The sequence below is a fragment of the Rhopalosiphum padi genome, chromosome 1 (genome assembly GCF_020882245.1).
Source record: "Rhopalosiphum padi isolate XX-2018 chromosome 1, ASM2088224v1, whole genome shotgun sequence".
NCBI classification, from domain to species: domain Eukaryota; kingdom Metazoa; phylum Arthropoda; class Insecta; order Hemiptera; family Aphididae; genus Rhopalosiphum; species Rhopalosiphum padi.
In genome coordinates, this window is record NC_083597.1 from 42,180,797 (window position 1) to 42,188,945 (window position 8,149).

The following is an 8,149-nucleotide window of genomic DNA, read 5'->3' on the forward strand; positions in this document are numbered from 1 at the left end:
TATTATAAAAAATAATAATTTATAGTAGTTAATACAAAAGTATAAATGATGAACATTTATTATTTAATATAACAAACGTTAAAAGGTTTTATTTGTTTTCACGGTTGTTAAGATTCTACAGACAATAACAGAGATGACAAAAACTTAAAAATAAACGAATCAAAAGTTATTGTACATTGTTAGTGAAAAGCAGATATACATTGTGTATTATGTACTCGAAGACCCAACGATCAATAGAATATTTTATCCCGCGGAGACCGAAACATTTTTCAAAAGCTCGCAGCTTTATTTGGAACATTTTTGGAGTAGGATTTTATGCATGACAATGTGACTTTAAAATCCTAAAGTAAGTTTTGGTGGAACAGAAGATACATTTTAATAATAACTACTCTTACCTTTCCTTTATCCACTCTTCCTTTTTCTATAAAATAGAGAAGCGAGAAAAGTAAGGACTTTAAAAATGTTTTATCGTGAGTAAAAAAAAGATCATAATATATTAAAAAACTTGAGTATTTCTAGAGAAAATTCAATAACATAACATAATTGAGATAAGAAACTTTTTATTATTCATTTAAATTACTTGAATGGGTAATTTATTTTTATTATCGACATCCCAAAAGTTTATCACTATTAATAAATCATTAAATGTAAACATAATCATTTAATCTATACTATATTTAATCACTGCAATATTCAGTGTTTTAAATTATTTACTTTAAAATCATTGCAAATGAATTAATGCAAGATAAGAATTAAATATTAATGTATATATATATATATATATATATATATATATACGAATTTCTAGTTTTGGTTCGGTGGTCATGGCGAGAGTTATTGGTTAAAATGTTTCCATAAACACAGAATTCAATGAAATTTATTGAGTTGGTTAAAATGTAAACAATTAAATACAATATTTTTTTAGTTTAAGTTATTGTTTAGTTATTTGTTTTATATTTTTCACTACTATTATGTAACAAAAGTGTTGTCTGTTATTTATAATTTTGTATATTTAAATCTTGTATCTAAAAATAGATATACAAATTAATATTTATAAAAATGAACGCGGTTGCATGGGATTTTGATTTTATCATATTAAAAAAAGAAGCTTAAGATTGTTAATACTAAATATAAGATTACAATTTTTTTAAATTGTTTATTGAAAACTATAGAACTGTGTACGACTAATTGCATATTATGCTATAAATATAACTGATACTCGGGATGAGCGTGTGGTGACTATACGCACATTGTGCAAAGCGGAAAATTGTCGTTTAATCGGATCGTATACCGGCGTGGCGTCTAAATAACAATAACATAACTATAATTTAAAAACTACGTTATCAGCGTGTGTACATGTGAGATAAGCCAAATGTAAATAATGTTTATAATATGTTCAAGAAGAAACTATCTTTTTGCGTTATTTTCAAAAAAAAAATAATACACGCAACTTTAAAAATCACTTAAAAATTTAAATTTAAAATAAATATTAATTATATAACGTATAGTATATTTTAATATATTCGTTGAATTGTAACCGACGTGTCTTACCTAAGTGAAACGGCGACGTGTATTCGTAGCTTTTGTCGTAGGAGATAGATTTTTGCCTTGGTTGTGGACGATATTTACATCGACGACATTATTCAGCGATCGTACAAGCCGTATGACATTTTATTATAATATTAATTAATATATTGTTTTATGTATGAATATTAAAAAAAAAAAAAAAACTCTCTCCGTTGCGTCTCTATATAGAAACGAAAGCGGAAATTACAAACGACTTTCGACGGACACGCGATGATGACGACGACAACGACTGTACTCGACGAGAGCTTTCCGGCGTATGCAAAGCGGCACGGCACACAGGCAGCAGCAGCGGCGTCAGCGTAGGCAGTAGCGGTAGTGGTATTGTATATACATACGGTGGTAGAAGCGTGGTAGTAATGGTAGTGGTAACTGGTAGTAGTGTAGCCGCCGCCGCCGTCGGGGTAAAAACGTTCCGAGCGTTTTTCGCTACCCCTCGGCCGCCGCCATCGCCGCCGCTGCCGCCTCGTCGATCGATAGTGCACCGCGCCAGCGGCGGAACCCTTTGTATATCGCACACCCGGTGCTCTACACCCTCCGCCCGAGTCTCACCGCTCCCCGTCCACCGACTACTATTATAATACCCCATTATATCATATCCTAGATCCCGACTTCTACGACTATACCACTTCCGAAGACTACGGGTGTGCGTGAGCGTGTATGTGTGTGCCGCTGCCCGCTTGCCATTGTGTTTGGGCTTTTTTACGTCGAAATCGCACCGATCGCGCGCGACACGTGGACAGTAATTTTACATTTATTACAAAATTACGGTGTTAAGTTTTTGCCCGTGCGGTATTGTTACACTGCTATAAAGTTTCCATTTACGCATATCATATCGTTATTATTATATTATATTATATAGGTGTGTATAGGTACTCACATTTTGGTTTTATATTATAATATATTACGTTGAATTCTTTTCGCCACCGAATATTTCACTTCCGGTAACGCATGCCACCCCGACTATCGCCCATTGCGATATACGCACACGTGAACCAACGGAAACGACGATTAGGGGTGTATAACAATATTATTATGTTGTGTGCAAAACGGTTTATCGGCCGACACCTCGTCGTAGTTTATTATTACAACAATAAACCCCGCGCCGACGCCTTATGTACCGGTCTATAATATATTCACATACGAGTATTACATCGCGCAGTTTGTTTCGGTCCGGTTGACCGATTCCGGAACGATTTGGAAAGCACATATTATTGAAAAGGGACAAATTTCACGTAGTAGTTACTCGTTTACAACACAATTAAATCCAACGATTATTTTTTACGAGCCCGATTATTTGTTTTTTTTTTACAATTATTATTATTATTACGGTGACTTGAAATTGTAATACATCAATGCAATACGAGACTAATAATTGTATTTTTCAACACATGTTATAGTCGAGTAAGTACATTAAGCTGCGGCTTCAAATACTCATAATTCCTATAATATTACAGTCGAACGAGTACAGTGTATATTATTATATCCCATTATCATCATGAATGGCTATATAGTATAGGTGCGGTATCGCGGTATTATCGTAGTAGAATTCGTGTGAATATTATTTTTTCTTCGCTGTGAAATTTATTGTAATGAATGTATGACAATGAAGTGGTAAACCGTGCAGCAGTCAAAATGCCATTGTATCTCTTGAATAAATTATTCTTGCAAACATGCGAAACGGACGATTTACATTCAAAGTGTTTATAGAAAAATGACAGAATTATAGGACGATGGGCGTAGAAAACTTATTATTCCGGCTTAAAGCGTTATACTTACACAACATTATTGTGTATACGAAAACGGAGGAAAACAAAAACTTTATTCTCCTACGAATTTATCATTTAAGACGAGCCATTATTAATGCAAACATACATTAGCTACGTGCTGATTGCATGTGCATCATCTACGAAAAGTGGTTGATAAAATATTATTATATTGTTTAAAGTTGTATACTTTAAACATAATATATAGTAGATATCTACGACTTACCTATATATATATATATATATATACACGAGACCGTATATAATCGGAATACTTAAAGCTTTAGGCCTACAACTAAATATTTTATACCTTAAGTGTTTTTGAATATGTATATAGAGTATTGTTAAATTCGTTTTTAGATTTATAACGTATGAAAACAAAATATATTTATTATAATAGTGTTCTATAAACAGTAGGACCAGTGAGTACTGCATTCACTATTATAATAATAAATAGTAAACATAACAGTATAATATATATAGTATTGTAAGTTTTCTCAAAATAAAAAATTATATCTTCGATAATGTACGACTTTCATGAATAATAAAATAAGTGTTGAACAAAATAGAAATATAGTTTTTAGAGAAAAACATTAAACATGAAAATAAAAATTTTTGATTATATTTTTACACGATGCAAATGATTTTGATACAAATTTAAAATTATTGTATTATCGTACCATTCAATTGATTACTTAACACATATATATTTTTAGAGGATAATATTAAAAAACGTTTAACTATAGCAAATAATAAAGATATTTATTTGACTAAGACCTTCTTTGTTGTTGTTGTTATTATTAAAATAACAAAAAATGTGTAAACATTAAACAGATAACTCAATCTCTCCGTTTGCATTAATCGAGCATAGTGGTTAGTAAATAATAATGACTCTATGCAATAATCATCGCGGTTAGGGAAGTGGAGGGAATATTTATTAATGGATATAATCCCTTTATTTTGTACTTTTATTTAACATTAAAATTATTGTTTATTCGTCTATTAAGTTATTCGTTTTAAATGTGTTTAATTATGTCTATTCACCCACCATGTATTCGATTTATATTATATACACATATCTTATTGATATCATAAGTATAATATTAGCGTTTAAAACTGATGTTTGAATAGACGAAAAAACACGTGTTACTATTGATGTTATAAATAGGAAAACTAAATACCTACTATATAGTCAATATTGGTCCTCTGTTATTATAACGGAATTGTACATCAGTTTATAGCCAATTAGAACGCTGTACTTTGCTGTTTGATGAACTAACTAATAGTGATAATGATGTATGTACTACTCGTACATTATATATGTGACTTTGTTGTTTATGTTTAAGACGGGAGGGGTAACGATATAAAGCGCTCGATCATTTTAAATCAGTCACCCGGAACGGTCAACCAGCAGTAATATTCCTATTTTCATTTGAAGATATAATATAGGTACGTATAAAATGAACTCGCGTAACATTTAATATGTAACGGGAACCGTTGTCGGGTAAAAAATAACGAACCTATACCTACACAGTATCACATTTGAATACTTCTAAATATTTGTGTTTTTAATGTAGGAAATTAAGCTTTATTCCGTTGCTCTTCGCTATAAATTATGGAATTCTGTAGCCCAACTCTGTAGGTGAACTAAAAACTTACCAACTCTTTCCCCTATGGACACTCGGTGCTACTCCAAAGTATTCATGTACTTATATATATATGACTATATACATAATATATATTTATAGCACAAGCAGTATGACTGCCAATTGAAATTTAAAATATATTCCTCGAAGATATTATATACCTATATAATATATCATTTTCACTGATGTATAAGTATAACATAATATATTACTCGTAAACTTAAAATGTTTAATTAACTGTATTATACGAAAAAGTAAAACATTTCAAGTTTACCAACAGTTCTAACAATGTAAATAGTAAATACATAAAGTATCTACCTAAGTTTTTTTTTTTTTAAATATTGAGATATTTTAGTAACAACTAACAATACGACTAAATTGATGTTAAACATTATTTTCAAACATCACAATTCTCTGAGTGGAAAATGACTTTAATTAACTAAATAATAATTAATATTATTTCATATTTATTTAATTATTCACTGTGTTAAAACTTAACACTCTATATAATATATGTCAACCCTCATCGAGGTTAGAGCTAGTGATGAGGGTGTAAAATGTATGTCTTTTTATCGGCTGGGATAAATTTTCGCTAATTGATAATTATAATCGTAATATCTGATGATATATATAATATTATGATTTATGACCTATATTTATAAATTTTGTATTATTAAAAATTCCGTTTTAAAATTTTCATACTGAAAACTAATATTATTTATGGTTTGAAATTATTTAAATATCACAATTATGATTAAAATCATTTAATTGGTACCTAATACCTATCAAACGTAGGTACTAAACAAATCAAAGTAAAGTACTAATTCCTATAATTATTAAATGCGGTTTAAGAGTTATTAAATAGCTTGCTTAAAAGAATGTTATTTTCCGATTAAACAGAAATTATTATACATATTGGTATGTTAATTTATTTATATAATATATACTTTATAAATAATAATAAAAATGAGAAATAAATCATTTTTTCATGATAAATTGTTGAAGATATAATAATATTAAATTTTATTATTATTAATATCAATACCGAATAACGGTCATCCAAAAGCGTTTTTTTTTTTTTTATGTCAAACAAAACAATAACATTACTATAAATTTAAATACAATAAAAATAAAATATTACATATTCGGGTATACATAAGGTATAATATAGGTATGTATAGGTTATACGTTTATATAATAATATGTTGTATGGAATATTTTCATTGATCATACCATTAAGGACGACGCGTCGTCGAATGTTTTACGCATTAATCAACAACCGCATGTGTAATATAGAGCTTCCTTCTTTATCTCTCTGACAATAACGACCACCTAAATAAGATTAACGTTATCCGTATATATAAAAAAAAAAAAAAAACTTTAGAAAGCGTTAGACGGGTTTCTCAAGCCCGCGGACGCTCGGACGACTTGATGGAGTGCCGTATCATTAATAAAAACATCGTATATATTGAATAACGGGGCGGAAGGTTAGGTCCGGGGCCATGACGCGTTATTAGAAGCAATCTGCACAATACCGCAATACACGTATTTTTATATATATATATCACGGGGGAGTATCCGCGTGCGTACACCACACCATATTTGATTCATAGTGGCAAGACGATGATGTTGTGAACATTATGCGCATTGTATATTTACACGATGCCACGCGGATGTGTACGACAACGCTGCAGATAGCTGCAAAGGCCCGGAAACATCGGGACGTGCATAGATAAGAAATGTGAGAAACGGTCCATGGAAGCTGAATGGAACGCGAGTACATTCGTGTCTGTGCTCGGAACGGCGGCCGACCGAGGCGAATCGTTATAAATCTATTTAACACTGCTCGCAGGTTACCACCGCCGTGCTGCCTATCAACTCGGTGCGCGGATTCTAATTGAATAGCAACAATTAATGTAGATCGTGTACTATCCGTTGTTTCGTTGTATACAATATATGTATATCAATGAGCGAGGGGAGGTCGTATTGTTTTAACTCGAGTAGGTGCGCACCTACTCGATAATGACAATAATAATATTATGATAAATATTCTATAAATGTTGCGATTTCTGTTATAATTATATTGTAATGTATCTATCTTAACTTACTATTACTCACTTAAATAATTACCGAACGGGAAGATTGTTAGATTATCAGGCTGGTCTCACTTTATTATATACGATACGCCATTCGCGTACGCGGTCGACTATAGGTGGACGAATATACGAATATACTGCAATAATAATGTTATGTCGTGATTTTCACATCAAGCGTCTAATTCGGCGAGACTTGTTGACACAAAATTACACCGACAACATATATCAGTATAACTTAAACTATAAATACATACGACTACCATAATCATAATATATATGTAATCATCGCTGTGACGCTGTCTTATTGTTTATTCTGCAACCTCCAAAAGTGTAATTGGCGAGGAAAAGTTTTTAAAAACGGACGGCCATCGCCATACCTATAAAATATAATAATACATATAACACACAAAAATATATCAATTGCGTAAAAACGATATTAAATTCCGTCCGAATAAACTTTTAATTAATTTCTCGGAGAATTCGTCGCACCCCCAAAATACACACGAGTTGATAGATGTTTTATTTTTGGCGACGCAGACAACGTTATTGCTTTTTCGAGTGCGGTTTTTTATTTCGAACCGACACCGTATCTGCGGGCATTTTTATATTATTTTCGAGATAACAAAAATGTATAGATAATAATAAGCGGAATATAAGTTTAAATGTATTCGCTGTACAATGATTACGGTGTATTTTTCGTGCATTCAAGCGGATGATACATAAATAATTATATTTGATAAGTATATTGCTTTTTCGGAAATTCTAAATGCGATAATAATATTGATGGTAAGAAAATCATGCGCTGCAATAATAGCGTTAACCATTAAGAAATGATTTATTACACGCAGCCGATACGCCGAACCATTTCTAACGCAATTTCTAAATAAAAAAAAAAAATTATCTCACTGATATATACATGTGACATGTAAAATATCTGTTTCACCAGTTAAGTTATATGTAGTTGCAAACCTTCAAATTGCAGTGCAATCTACCGCTAAATAGAAAAAAATGTAAAAACGATAAAAAAAAAGTTTCCTCAATTTTAAATCGTGTATGT

General features: G+C 31.0%; 1 protein-coding gene across 2 annotated transcripts in view; it reads right to left on the reverse strand.

Moving 5' to 3' along the window:
- LOC132918294 (frizzled-5) overlaps positions 1-1,859 on the reverse strand; it is a 68,524-nt gene extending 66,665 nt beyond the window's left edge. For both annotated transcript variants that reach the window (XM_060979469.1, XM_060979478.1), the window contains exon 1: positions 1,552-1,859. The gene's annotated coding sequence lies outside the window, so the exon portion shown is untranslated. The remainder of the gene's footprint in view (positions 1-1,551) is intronic.
- Positions 1,860-8,149: the final 6,290 nt, after the last annotated feature.